The following is a 13,426-nucleotide window of genomic DNA, read 5'->3' on the forward strand; positions in this document are numbered from 1 at the left end:
TTTTTTTTTTTTTTTTTTTACTTTATCAAGATTGATATTGTCTACGTGGATGAAATTCATTGCACAGTTTTTGTATTTTGCCTCCTCTAAACTAGACTAGTCAGGTCTGTAAACTAGAAGAGACTTCATCCTGCTATCTAATCTGACCAGCTCTGACTTTAACTGCCTCCTGACAAAGTTTTTCAGAGGCATATCTATGTTAACACACAAGAGAGCTGGCTTTTGTGTTACCTACCTAACTCATCATGAGGTAAATGATGGAATGGATTTTTGAAAGCTCGACTGACCATTGACAAAGACCAGTTATTTTATTTATGTTGCATAAAGATCATGTACAGTTTTTTTGCAAGAGGATTTAACATTCCATCTAAACAATATTTGATAAGAAAATATATTCTGAATTTGTGTGTGTATTTGGAGTGATAAAATTGATATTTCTCCTCCCAGCTCTATTTTCATCAATGAAAGGAAATCAATAATCTTTTAAACATGAAAATCATCTAAATGTAATAATGATTATATAAACTCAGAAATAGAATGACATAAATAAAATATAAGAATTACACAAAAGTCTCCCAGAGAATATATTAACCACTCATGGTCTCCATGTAAGTTGTTAGTCCTATAAAAAAAAAAATACATTGTATAAATTATTTTTTAACTTTAGTTCATATAATAGAACTTACTCTATGCTTAAGTGTTAATATAAATCCTCACAATAAACAATGAGGTAAGAACTATTATTATCACCTGGCTCCTTCATCAAATATTAGTGGTAGTCACTAGAGGATGCCCACATATGGGTCATCTAATGCTCATCCTTCTCGACACATGCTAAGTTAGGAACAAATGGATAACCTTTTTGGTCAAAGAAAGGTGTGCGAAAGTAGTCTCTGTCATTTCCATGAAAAAATTTTAAGTGTTCATGTATGATTCTCAGCATCCCTTTCCACTACCTCAATAATTATGGAAATTCTTATCAGGATGGTATTTTCATTAACCTGAATCCAAGAATGATTATGACAAATAAAGGCCCCCTGAAGAACAGCTTAAACATATAGAATAATTAGAAAAAACTGTTGTTGATTTTTTTTCTGTTGAGTTACTGGGATTTGGAGACTTGTTTGTCGTTGCCCCATAACCTAGTTTTTCCTAACTCATACACTAATTATTTCTTGCAACTTACCATTGTTAGTCTGGAACACATAAAGCTATCTTGTTGTTGTTGTTGTTGTTTGTTTGCTTTTTAAAAAGATTGGAAGAGGAATGATGAGCAAGGAAGGAAGAAAAAGAGGGAGTAATACCTTTATGCTACTACTACTCCTTCTCATCTTTCCTTCTTTCATTTTCCATCTTCCTATGATAAATCTTGAGCCCTAAAATGGAATTTTATAGACTCAGGGGCAGGAGTGGAGAGAGTTTGTTTCTAGATATGGAAAAGAAACGTGGAAGCTTCCCATTTAAGACTCAATAGAAATACTCTTAATTGCTATGTTGGGAATATGATGGAAAAAAACCAGCTGACTAAAATATCAAATATCTTCTTCCTACTATAAAAAACTCTAAAGAATTAGCTTGCACCATGTGAAATTATCATTCATATGCATCAAAATGACTAATAATAAAATAACTTCAAGATAGTCACCTCTGACCCCTTCCTCATATAACATTGGAAAGAATGTGAGAGGAAAAGTAGAAAAATTATGCTTATCTCTTTAATTAGTACAACACTCAATAGATTGGCAGATTGGAAGTGTGAAAGGAAAGGGAAAGCTAAGAAGGAACAGTTTGAAAATCATTGGAATTTCAGAAACAGGTACAAATTACACAATTTCAGTGACAGCCAACAGGGTGGATCAGGATTGTGAACTAAAAGGTTAAAGGCGAGGTATAAAGCAAGAAAATTATAGTTATAGAACAAAACTATTAATAAAAGATTTTTAGTAGTAGAAAGGGAATTTTGACAGATCTGTCAACACTTTCTCATAACTTTCCAGCATTGATCTTCAACATGGGGGCCAGAGCATAGACATTAGTTGTAGAAAGTTGCTAGTAATGGGGATAGAGGAACAGAACATAGTAAAAAGTCAAGGAGATGAGAGATGTTGGATGCCAATGAAGAGATTACTGAAATCACTACTGGAGGTCAGAGGATGTTTATATAACTTCGTGGATTAAAGTATTCTATTCCCCTGAATTTCCCACCATCTTGGGATTTTACATGAGGAAGGCAACTAGATGTGAGGATGGGCTGTTTGTTTTTTTATCTCTGTTAGAGGAGCCGATCCAATGTTTTAATCTAATTTATTTTATTTTAATGTATTCTTTCCCCCAGGCAAGAGTTTTGCTTAGGGGAGATGGTATAAAGCTAACTGATAAGATGAAATAGCTAGAAGTATTTAAATTTTTTATTTTATTTTTTTTTCCAATTTTGAAATACAAATGGAAGATGAAAGCAATTCATATTAAGAGTTTTATAAGTTGAAAACAGGCTTCCTGTGAATCATGTGCAAAGTAGCTGTAAAAAAAAAACAACTCAATAGAAATGGAATTGCCAAGTCATAAGAGATTCACAAATTGCCCTCAATTAGGCTGCTGAATTGATCTGTGGTCTCCATATCCACGGAGGAGGATGTTTACTGTCCTTGGCACAATAGAACAATCCTATCCAAATCACTACATCCAATCCTTGATGCATTCTTTTTGTTTTTGTTTTTGATGCATTCTTTTAAGGAACGTTGACATTTTGTGCATCCAGAGGGCAATAATGGGAGGGTACAGATGAGCAAACTAGAGTTTTGCAGCTTCAACAACTCTTGAAATATTTCAACCTTCTGTCACTTGAGAGAAAGAGATTTGACTCAGTGCTGTAGCAAAGGATTCGGCATATTTCATTTGGCTTTAAAAATCATGTTAGGTTGCTATTGAAAAAAATAAATAAAGGGCATTCAGAAATTCTGGGGAAAATGGTGGAGTAGGAGGACCCTAAACTGAACCTGACCCAGGGATACAACTAGATAACATCCACATTAGTGTAAATAATCCAGAAAATGGAAGGAAGACTGGCAGAACAGACTTTCCACAGCTAAATGTAGAGAAGAGGCCACATCAAAGAGAGTAGGAAGGGCAGGGACACGGTTGGGAACTAACAGACCAGCAGTACTGTCTGTGGAAGGGAGGACACTGCAGGCACAGAATGGGGGTGGGGGGTGGGGGGTGGGGAGAAAATAAGAGCCTCGCACCAGAAAACCCAATCAAAATAGGAGAGATAGAGTTTTTCAGACAAACCAAAGTTAAAGAAATTCATCACCACTAAACCAGCCCTGCAAGAAATGTTAAAGGTGACTGAGTGGAAAGGAAAGACCATATAGTAGGAGTAAGAAAGTAGGAAACACAAAAGCAGTAAAAATAGATACAGCTATAAAAATTAGTCAAGGGATTCACAATACATGAGTGTGGAGTATTATACCATATACCTAAATCATCGTTGGTGGGGGAAGAGGAGTGAAGAACGGATTGAAACTTAAGTGACCATTAACTTAATATAGACTGCTATATGCAAAACATGTTATATAAAAAAAAAGGGGGCACCTGGGTGGTTCAGTCAGTTAAGCATCTGACTTTGGCTCAGGTCATGATCTCATGGTTGTAGGATTGAGCCCTGCATCGGGCTTTGTGCTGAGCATGAAGCCTGGTTGGGATTCTCTTTCTCCCTCTCTCTGCCCCTCCTCCTCCTCAAAAATAAATAAGTAAACATTTGAAACAATAAAAATAAAAAAATTAAAATGCAAACAATGTAAAGTAGTATCTAATGAAGTCAGTCTCCCTCCTTTATCTGAGCCTGGTTAGATTTCTGCTCTGATAATTTGTGATTCTCTGTAAATGCCTGTCTCTTCAATTTCGGGGAAATGGTCTGTCCTGGGACCTTACTTCTCTGAAGGATCTAAGAAGAGTTGATTTTTCAGTTTGTCCAGTTTTCACTTGCTAAGATGGGGTGGTGACATCCAAGCCCCTTGCATGAAAAACTGGGATCTGGGAGTCCCTGTGCTTTATTTTCTATAGTTCCAATGGTATGTTTTAAGACCAATGAAATTTCTTCATCATATAATTTGCAGTGAAATTTTCATGTAAGATATGAGTTTTTTAAAAGTTTATTTATTTTGAGAGAGAGAGAGAGGCTGCATGAGTGGGGGAGGGGCAGAGAGAGAGGGAGAGAATTCCAAGCAGGCTCCATGCTGTCAGTGTGGAGCCCCAGGCAGGGCTGGATCCCACGAATTATGAGATCATGACCTGAGCTGAAATCAAGAGTCAGATGCTTAACCAACTGAGCCAACCCAGGAACCCCAAGATATAATATTTTTGACTAAATTTCCGTTTGCTCCTCATTAGATCTTCCACCATTGTCTTCATTATACTTGTGCTTTCCTCTATAATCCTTGAGTCATTTTAATATTGTTTGACAAGTCTACTATCTCTGCCATTTGGGGTCTCTTTCTCTTGGGCCCCTTTTTTTTCCTGGCTGTGGGTCACATTTGTCTACCTCTTTTCATGCATAGTAATTTTTGTGGTTGATGGTCAATTCTGGACATTGTAAATTTTACACTGTAGCTTTTTAATTTCCTCTAAAGACAATTATACTCTGTTCTAGTAGACAGTTAAGTTACTTAGAATCAGTTTGCTCCTCTCCAGGTACATTGTGATGCATTGTAAAGATGCCTCTTGAAATGCCTGGCTGGCTCAGTGGGTAGAGCATGTGACTCTTGGTCTCCAGGAGGTAGCTTCAGCCCCACTTTGGGCCTGGGACCTACTTAAAAAATAATCTCTTTTTCAATCCCTCCCCCTTCTCTCTGGTAACCTTCCTCCTTTTTCAGCACAACTTTCATTACTCTGCAGGCTCTGGTGTTTTCACATCAAATCATCCCTAAGAAAGAGAGCCTGGAAAACAAATTCATTCTAAGAAAGAAGTGACCCTATCTCACCAGAATGGTCACCCAAGGGAATAACCTCAAAATGATCAAGTTTTGACACTGACTTAACTGGGTAAATAGGTTTTTGAGAGTTTGATGTTCTCCAAGCTCCCTTATAAATCATAGCACATGGGAATATCTAAGCCTAACCTACATTTGAGGAATTACTAGTCTCTTTTACTCACTGTAAGGCTGTCAGCTTCTATGAGCTCCCCTCACTGTTCTGATAGTCTGGATATCCTTAAGGAACAGGTGAAACAGATTCTGCACCCAAGGGTGGGGAATCTTTTCCTAAAGAACTGGCTTTGACTTCTACTTGGGAAAATTACATGGGTGGTGCCAAATACTGAATTGCTAATGTGAAGAAGAGTGCACATAGCCAAGAGAGAGAGACTGACATCATTACCCAACTTCTAAAAGTGGCACATCAAAGAGGGGGGGGGGGGCACCAAATCAGGTGATATCTCAGTATGCCCATCTGAGCTCTGCTCTAGACCCCACGATTCTAGACTAACAAGTTATCCATGGATTTCCCATGAAATTTGGCCCATAAAAAGGAAAAATCCATTCAAATCAAATGAGAATATTTCCTTGACTCTGTTCCTTAGAGGACATATCCAGCCTTGGGTGACGTGACCGCCTTTGCTCTTCAAAAGCTACTGCCTTTCTCCACAGTTTAATGTTAAAAGTTATTACTTATTAAAGATTATGGCATGATGTCCTCAGAAACTATCAGAAAGTCCCCAAATAACCCAGGTAATTTAAACTCCTCATGACTTCTGAATAACTGTAGTCATTACAGTTACTTAGGATTCGTATCAAAAAAAAAATTAAATTTAAAGCTCATGTTAATGAAGGCACCATTTCCCCAACAAAATTTAACTATAACTACTCTTCAAATTGTATTTGATTTAAAATTTTTCATTTCCCTTAAAATTCATATGTAAAAGAAGAATAATCATATGAATTTTTGGTCTTTTAATAAATGCATTTTAAAACTGTACTTAGAAACTGAGAATTATGCACAGAATTATGCTGCCAAGTATAGATTTCTACTAACTGCCTCCTTATGGCAATCCCAAGGCTATTGGTTTTTGGGGAAACTTGTCAGACTTTGAAGGTAGCTGTCAATAATTTAGAAACAGATATATCAATGACAAAATGTATTATTTTTATTCAGTAACTCTTGGCTTTTATTAAGTTCTCTTTCTCATCTTGGTTGTCTAATCGGTGGCATTTCTTTCCTCCAGAGAATCCAAATATTGTATTTTAGGATAATGCAATGTTTTTCTAAGCCGTTCTTCACATATTTCACTATTATACTAACCTTGTGAAAGAAACAAGGTAAGGTTGTTATCCTTATTCTATTAATTAAAAAAGAAAACAAAACTGAAGCACAGAGATGACAAATGACTTGTCTAAAGACATGAAGTTGGCAGTACATTAAAAACTATTATTAAAAAATGATGACTAATCTCAAAATATATTAGTGATGCAAAATGTTTACTTCTTCCCATTTTCAGAATCATACATAGCAAGAGCCCATTATATAACTATCTTTACCTCACTTCCAAAACATGTACACTCTCATCCATCCTGACTCTCTTTTCATGTTGCTGTTACAAAATGGGTACCTGAGAGTGAGCCATGAAACGATGTCACCAAATAATCAAAAGTAAGTGAAAATCATAAAGAGCCAGTTTCTATCCATCCCTGCCCCCTTCCCCAGTGCCCACCGGGGGTAAAAAAAAAAAAAACAAAAAAAAAAAAAACACGACAGGCTTGTAAGCATCCAGCTATGGCCACAGAGCTGTTTGATTGCTTAAGCCGGGTGGTCAGACAATAGGACCAGAAAGAATGGCTGCTTCCTTCCTTCCTGTTGAGTGTTCTGCCTGAGTGAGCAAATTCAATAGCACTTTGCTTCACAGCAACACTAGGCTCTAGCACGAGGGAAAATCAACAAAGAGCCATTCTAGGGCATTTCCAACCCCACCTAAGCCAAGCCTCTGAGCTATAGAACCATGGGGGAGGGGCTGGCCAGGTTTGGCACTCCTGGGAGTGTGTGCATGAAAGCCCATAGACATGCAGGTTATTGTTTATATTAAGACCACTGGTTACACAGCTTCAGGAATCTGTAATTGCCCAGTTGAGTTGTTATCATTTTGCACTTTCTAATATACAATTCTCTGAAATGTTTCAAAATGTTCCTCACTGTGGCAACAAAGACAAAATTGGTATGGACAAGTGTGATGACAGTAATTCTAGAATCACCTGGCAGCCTCCTGCAGCAAACCATCTTTCTCTTCCTCCACTGACTTTTATATCTATGTGTATAATAATTTAGCCAATTTGGCAGTTAAGAATGGGAACCAGAGAAAGTGTAAAAGTCATTAAATATTTAATACTGTGTAGTTTTAACTAAACCTAAATTTCTAAGTTAATACTGAAATAATTTTGTATTATCTGTAGAAGCATATATATATATATATATATATATATATATACACACACATATATATATGTATGTATGTATATATGTGTGTGTGTGTGTGTATATATATATATATATATATATATACACATGCTGAGTGTATAACTTCAAATATCCTCAAAATTACCTATGTTGTAATTATACACAGGAGAACTAATATTGAGGATGATTCTCTTCATGTTGGTTCAATTTTTTCCTCTTACCATTTATGTGTATATACCTATGCTGTTGACATTTCAAGAAAATATACCTCTAAATTGCCCATCAAAAATTAAATATCATCTTACAGAATAATGCATTATTTGTTACTCCCCCTCCCCCTGCTCTATGTCAGTAGGCTGAATTTCTAGAGACAGTCCTCAAAATTCCACACCCTAGTCACTGGAGCCTATGAATGTGATAAGATATTACTCCCATGATTGTGTTATATTATATGGTGCAACTGGTCTAAAAAAAGATTATCCAGGTGGGCCTGATCTAACCATACAAGCCCTTTTTAAGCAAAGGACTTTCTCTAGATAAGAGAGATTCAGAGTGTGCAAAGGACTTGACCCACAAAGGTTGGTTTGAAGATGGAAGGAGCTACATGAGAAGGGGTGTAGGTGGTCTGGAGGAGCTCCGTGTGACTTCCAGACAACAGCCAGCAAGGAAACAGGAGCCTCGGTGCTATCTATATGTGCTAGGAACTAGATTTTGCCAACAATCTGAACAAACGTAGAAGGGAATTCTCCTCCAGAGCCTCCAAATAAGGGCCCAGCCCAGGAGATAACTGATTCCAGTCTGTGATACCCTGAGCAAAGAATCAAGCCAAGCCCATCCAAATCTGTATCTACAGAACAGTGAGATAATAAATGGATTTTATTTTAGGCCAGGTTCGTGGTAATTTGTCAAGGCAGGAAAAAAAAAAGGACCAAAGACAAATTTCCTTCTCTTCACTACATTGAATTTTCTTAATTGCAAGTGCAAAGTTATGAATATGAATATGTATTTTGTCATCTATTGTTATTGATATGGACACAGTTTCTGCCACTGTGACATCCATGATGTTTCAATATTTCTGGCAGTGAAAGTATATGTGTATTTATACACAGACATTTCCGTAACTGGAACTTGGTGGCATCCAACATTGTCATTATAGAGACATTTAGAGTACATGAAGCTATAATATGGTTAAACTAAATTATATTATTCATCTGATGGATTTGAACTGAAACATATCTTGGATTCACAATTGAAGATGAAAGATGAGATTCTTTATTATAAAGTTAAAAGATAAGATTCTGTATTAAGTGACTAAAGAATGTATAATGCTTAATCCTTTGATATGAAAAATTGAACTCGCCATGCATTCTCATTTGTAGTCATTTACACACGACTGCATTATAGCCTTTATTTTATTCCATAAAAATGAGTAAGGAAGGGGCGCAGTTGGTTAAGCCTCGGAGATCAGCTCAGGTCATGATCTCATGGTTTGTGAGTTGGAGCCCCACCTTGGGCTCTGGGCTGACAGCTCAGAGCCTGGAGCATGCTTCAGATTCTGTGTCTCCTCTCTCTGCCCCTCCCCCACTCATACTCTGTCTCTCCTTCAAAAATAAACATTGAAAACAATTTTTTAAAAATGAGTACGTAAAATAACCTCTAATGAAGAAAAATAATTCCTACAAACTAGAAATTATGTGAAGGCCTTTTACATTGAAACTTTATTTTCTTATCTTTTTTCAAGTTTATTTATTTATTTTAAGGGAGAGAGAGTGGCTAGTGCAAGTGGGGGAAGGGCAGAGAGAGAGAGAGAGAGAGAGAGGGAGAGAATCCCAAGCAGTCTCTGCACTGTCCGTGCAGAGCCCAATACTCGAACTCAGGAACCATGAGATCATGACCTGAGCCGGGATCAAGAGTTGGATGCTTAACCAACTGAATCACCCAGGCGCCCCTTTCACTGAAATTTTAAAACAACCCTTTTAAGAAGTTACTACTCTGATACCCCTTTCGCAGAGGAAGCAACAGCAGCTCAGAGAGGTTACAGGATTTAACCAAGCTCACAGACCGAAGCTGGAATATGAAACAAGACGACACCAGAGCCCTGGATCTTATTTTTAGTAATGTAAAATATGATTTTGTTTTGAATTTCCAACATATTTAAGAGTTGCAGGTACAGAACAAAGAACTTTTTTTTCCCTGAGCCATTTGAGAATTAGTAGCTGATCTGATATCCCATTACCACCAAATGCTAAGTGTATATATCCTACAAATAGGACATTTTCTCACATAAGCGCAATACAGTGATCAACATTAAGAAGTTAACCTTGGTACATTAGCACCATCTAACCCTTAGACCCCATTTAATATTTGGCAATTGACCCAATAATCTCCTTTATGAATATGGATCCAGTCAGAATTACACATTTCACTTATGTGTCATGTTTCTTTAATCTCCTTCATTCTGGAAGAGGTCCTCAGTCTTTGCTTAATTTTCAGGACTTTTGAAAATTCTAGGCCACTTGTTTTGCAGAATATCTTTCAATTTCTGTTTGCTGTTGTTTCCTTTTCATTACATTCAAAGTATCACAAGGTAATTCTGAGTTCTCATTATACCTTATCTAGTGGCCTACAATGATGTTGTTCACTTTAATCTCTCTCTTTTTAAAAAATGTTTATTAATTTATTTTTGAGAGAGAAAGGGAGCATGAGCGGGGAGGGGCACGTACAGAGGGGGAACAGAGGATCTGAAGCAGGCTCTGTTCTGACAGCTGCGAACTGGACATGGGGCTTGAACTCAAAAACCCTGAGATCATGACCTGAGCCAAAGTTCGACACTCAACCAACTGAGCCACCCAGATGCTCCCACTTTAATCTCTTGATCAAGGTGATATTTGACAGATTTTTGTGCTATAAAGTTTTTTTTGTTCCTTTACAATTAAAGTATTTTGTGAGGGAGGTTATTTGAAGGTATAAAATATCCTATTCCTAAGTAAAGTTTCAGTTTATTCATTTATTATATCAGTATCATCTCATAGATTTTTACTTTATTCAGTGACTAATAATCCATTACTATCATTATTATATTTATCTTTATTTTGGCCAATGGGAGGTCATATAGGGTGGCTTCTATATTCATTCATTTGACACATTAACTTTTTATTTAAATCACTTCCTTACTTTCTGATACAATTGCTTTCTAAAAAAAGGTCCCAGAATCAGCTATTTCTTCAAGGTTCTTTGGTTCCTTTGTGTAGAGAATGATATATAGAAGCCCAGATTTGGGTGCTAGACGTATTCATTGCTATTGGGGTATTATCCTGAGATCCTTTCACAGAACTAGGGAATGTACGTATGTATATACATACACATTAACATCTATTTTTATTTCTGTATAAAATATATTTAATATATGTTAAGAATATATATATATATATATATATATATATATATATAAAGATATATATAATAGATAGATAGATAGATAAATAGATTTAATGTATATCTTTGTGCATTGAAATCCACGAGTCCACACCAATACTTCCTATTCCAATGCAACATCACAGGGTTAACTGTCATTTCCCCCTTTCCTCATTTATAACTTTCTTGTCAGAAAATAGGAACCTATCTCACTTTATCTACATATTCTACATTTGATCAATCACACAGTATGGAACAAAAATCATATCACCACAATTACCCCTCATTTTTATCAGGGCATAATGACCCTCTCTGAGACACCCCACATGTAGAAACCCTCCTCATCTGCTTCAGCTCTAGAACTCCATCGGGCCTTTTCTCCAAATGGAAAATTTCATCACTTTGCTTGGACTCTATACCTTACACCCAGCTGACACCCCCCTCCCACTCCCAACCACCATCACCATGTACTTGCTATTATCACCCTACGTGGGCTAAACATGCTGGCCAGCCCAACTTGAATACCCTTCCTGGGCAGTGACACTGATACCAGGACACAGCACAGGTGAACACCTTTCTCACCTTGCTTGGTATCCCACATCCTCATCTGGCCTTTCTCCTTTGGGAAACCTTCTTCACACTAGACCCTGGTTCTTATGCACTCACATGAACAAGGAGAAGGATGAAGCTATTACACTTGAATAATAATTTCATTTGTATTTGCACCTGACATGATGAGTAACAGCTGCTACTGAATCTACCTGCACAGGAAAAGACAGAGAGGATTAAGTAATTCATTTTCCCCTGAACTTAGAGATACCCTAATCAAAATAAACCAAGTTGGAGAAGTTTGCTCTTAGTGATTCCATCCTGCTCAGTTACCTTTCTTTTCCAGGACATGAGACCTTTCTCTTTGACTAGCTTCTTTAAGGCATCAGGCAAATTTAGGCTTAATGAGCAAGACAGGTTTCATTTTATTTTTTCAAGAAAATGCTGAAGCATTCACCCCTTTTTTGTCTCCTATAAATAGCTCAGGCTCTGCCTACATAAAGGATAGATTTCTTTGGTGCTAAACTCTGCTCATACATAAAAAGGCACCACTCCTAAGTCAGCTTCCAATACTATCATATTAGCTAGTTGTTTCATTTGTGCTCCCAACTAATTTAGAAGTTTCAAGGACCATATTGTATTCATCTTTTTACCCCTAATGCCTGTAACACAATAGGCTCTTAATAAATTTTTAATGAATGATTGAATAATTGAGTAAATGAGTGAACAGCAGGAGCTATAAATGAAACTTCTTTCAATCCTTGGCATAGTACAAACAAATAATGAGGGTTTGTAACCAAACTGTTGGCTTACATGTAAATATATATATCCGATTTTGTCCTCCATCTCATGCTGCTGTGAGGGACAAGAATTCTCAAATTCCTTGGGTGACATGTGAGTCATTATAATTTCAAAGTCACTTCTTTCTCATTCACTAAAACACCTGAGCTCAATACTGTTTATGATGATAAGACAGAGAGTTTTCCCTCATATCTGCCTCTGTTCCCTCCACATCATACATTTGAGCATAAAAGACCATCTCCCCAAGCACTTATTGTGCTCTGAGGGCACAATAAGCCAAACATTATCATATTTGTGCTTTAACAGACACACACAGACAGTACTGAAAAAAGATTTGCTAATTCTAGCTCCCAATCTATCAAAATCTGTTACATGCTTTCAATACACATATACAGTTCTAAAGCAAATTAACCTGTTTATAGCTATCTAGAATTCAATAAATCTAGTACTCACTACAAAATTCCCACAGATAGCTGATAAGATTTGCATAGTTAATGAGTGCTAAACAGAAAATCTTTTAGTCTGCTTGAGTAGGAAGACTGACATATATTTTAACTGCATTAACATTTTGACTGATTCAAACCACAGTATAATCAAACTAAAATGATGACAAAGCCTGTTGTTTCTATTTATGAGGAAAGAGTTATAAAGGGAAATATATCTACACCATCCAGTTAGAATACCTCTTTCAATAACCATTAGGAAAATTAATAACACTTAGAGTTTACAAGAAGAATTTACTGTAAATTTTACTAAAACTTAGAGTTGAAGATTCTCAGGTGCATCGGTCTATAAAAAGTGTCAGAGGGGCGGGGCATCTGGGTGGCTCGGTTGGTTGAGCTGGTTGAACGTCCTACTTCGGCTCAGGTCATGATCTCACAGTTTGTGGGTTTGAGCCCCGCATCAGGCTCTGTGCTGACCGCTTGCGCAGAACCTGGAGCCTGCTTCAGATTCTGTGTCTCCTTCTCTCTCTGCCTCTCCCCTGCTCATGCTGTGTCTCACTCTGTTTCTCAAAAATAAGTAAATGTAAAAAAAAAAAAAGTTTTCAAAAAAAGTGTCAGAGGGGCACCTGGCTGGCTCAGTTGGTAGAACACGCAGCTCTTGATCTCAGAGTTTTGAGTTTGAGCCTCATGTTGAGTGTAGAGATTACTTAAAAATAAATCTGTTTAAAAAAAAAATGTTAGATGGTCATGAGATCAGGTCCTGTGTCGGGCTCCACACT

The sequence above is a fragment of the Panthera uncia genome (genome assembly GCF_023721935.1).
Source record: "Panthera uncia isolate 11264 chromosome A1 unlocalized genomic scaffold, Puncia_PCG_1.0 HiC_scaffold_16, whole genome shotgun sequence".
NCBI lineage: Eukaryota > Metazoa > Chordata > Mammalia > Carnivora > Felidae > Panthera > Panthera uncia.